Source organism: Erigeron canadensis, chromosome 2 (genome assembly GCF_010389155.1).
Source record: "Erigeron canadensis isolate Cc75 chromosome 2, C_canadensis_v1, whole genome shotgun sequence".
Taxonomy (NCBI): Eukaryota; Viridiplantae; Streptophyta; class Magnoliopsida; order Asterales; family Asteraceae; genus Erigeron; species Erigeron canadensis.
The window spans coordinates 35,019,892-35,022,391 of NC_057762.1; the positions used below are offsets into that span (position 1 = coordinate 35,019,892).

A 2,500-nucleotide genomic window follows, 5' to 3' on the forward strand; every position below is an offset into this window, starting at 1 on the left:
ACAAGATAAAGTTATAAACTTAGAAATACAAATAAACGTTACTTTTATATTTTTATGTCGACAACACATTCAAAGTAAATATCTGGACGAAAATTTGATGAGCTCATGAAAGTGAGTGGGGAGGTTGATATAGTGAAAGCGATAGAATTGTTTGTTATGTTTGTCAATATATCATATCCTTAGATCTACTTCTAAGGGCTCTTCTTAAGCTAGACTCATCAATAAATTTTTTAAACCTCTTTCATACTATACTGTTACATCAATTTTTCTATCTCTTCATCCACTTCTTCTACACTTACTCTCTATAACATCTCTTCTACAATTTTATATATTTTATATTATATTTATCTATAAATATAATATATTTTTACTTAAAATTAAAGTATAATAAATACACTAATGAAAAACTTTAAGGGCTATAATAAAAATTATACAAGTTCTGGGCTAAAATAGAAAATAATAGAAAAGTCAAAAGCTCCTTTTGATAGTCTTCATCTTCAACATATATATATAGTTATAGGGGCAATCAAATAAGTACAGTTTTAAAATAAGAACGGTGAGAACACTTAAAAAACATCATTTTGATGCTTTAAAAGTTCATAAAACTAACATAGTGCATAACTAATTATCATTATTTAAGTGTATAACAACACATTTGCTTGTCAAAATAAAAAAAATCATGTTTTTTGTTTTGTGCATCCGTCTTGGATGCATATTCTTCAAAATGATGCATCCACAAAAAAACGTGAATTTTTTGATTTTGACGGATCAATGTGTTGTTAAACACTTAAATAATGATAATTAGTTATGCACTATGTTAGTTTTACGGACTTTTAATGCATCAAAATGATGTTTTTTAAGTGTTCTCACCGTTCTTATTTTAAGACTGTTCTCACTGGAGTGTTACCCTATAGTACACACACACGCATATATATATATATATATATATAGGGAAGAGAATATGAGGCTGTTAGGCACCAAAGTTGGGTTAAAAACCTCTCACATATCTTTTTTAAAACCATAAAAATCATGGGGGGCAAAACATTTATTCAAAATATTAAAATATTGATATGTGAGAGGTTTTCACCCAAGTTTGGTGTATAACAGTCTTATACTCATTTTTCTAATATATATATATATATAATCGATCGATAGCTAAAAAATTTAAAAAAACAAACACACCTCGGCCCTCCCCGCCCCCCCCCCCTTTCTCTCTCTCTTTCTCGTCTTTCCTCTTAGATGGAACGAAACCATTTGTCTAAGAAGTCGGTCGACGAATTCCTACCTATGGAGTCGATGGTGGAAGGGGTGTCGATGATGGGATCGACGACCCTTAGGGAGAGGCCTAATAAATGTTAAATGCAATTCTTAGATATATGTACTTAACGTGCATACAAATTTTTTATATCTTTCATATTAAAAGCTAATGACCCCTGAATTTTATGGTATGTATACAACTATTTAATGCACCGTAACTGCGGCCTTAATGGTTGTGTTTAGCAAAATCCAAATAAAAAAACCTCGTATGTTCCATCAATTAGCTATCTGTATACTTCTAATCGAGCAGTGTTATGGTCTTGAGGAGCATTTTCCACCACTTGTGAGTTGCGACTCGCCTATACGTACAAAATCACCATACCAAGAACATAAATTTGAACTTCTACTATTTGAGAAACTATCTTCACGTATCTTAAGAATGAATGACAGGGCTGATTTCTTCATCATATCAATGCATTAAAATATATTGTAGGATAGATGATGTTACCATGAAAATGCTGAGCGCATTATTGCACAGCCAGTTAACAAACATACAAGTAAGTGTGCATCAAATATAGAAGGAAACATAAAAAAGTTATAATATAAAATTAAAGGGGTAAGAGGGATTTGAACCTGACGTGAATCGAACACGCAACCTTCTGATCTGGAGTCAGACGCGCTACCATTGCGCCACAGATCCCCTTTGTAAATTCTAGCCTCCAAAACTTTATATACAAAAACCATATGATATGAAACCAATTTTTTTGCAAATTTCCAGAATACTTGATGGAAACTCTCACTTAAACATTAAGATGTATTTTGGTAGAATAATGGTAACACACTAACACTTGTAAATATTTATGTTTTGATAAATTGTGAATACAGAATTTTACATATATTTAAGACGATGGCTACTATACAAGAAAATTATACCACTACAATAATCTACATACACTTTATTCCTCTACTCTTTTGTCTTATGGATTTGTAAATGCTTAAAACAACATCATATGACCATATGGGAAAAATGCTAGAATTTCTTGTTAACCGAGTATCTATAATGGTTGGCATGAACATTTCTTGGATGTTTAATTCAAGATATCCCAAAACTTAAGTTGTCACTTTTCTATATAGTTAATTTAGAAGACACAACTTATAAAATATATAGGGAATCCTTCGGTCCTTCCCCTAAAATATATCATTCAAATATCCCTCTTACCCTTTATTTGTCTTTAACAAACAT

The 2,500-nt window shown here is 31.0% G+C and overlaps 1 non-coding gene across 1 annotated transcript; it reads right to left on the reverse strand.

Annotated features, from left to right (window-relative positions):
• Positions 1-1,885: 1,885 nt before the first annotated feature.
• On the reverse strand, positions 1,886-1,957 carry TRNAW-CCA. The gene has a single exon. It is a non-coding gene; the product is annotated as a tRNA-Trp (tRNA).
• Between the last annotated feature and the right edge of the window lie 543 nt (positions 1,958-2,500).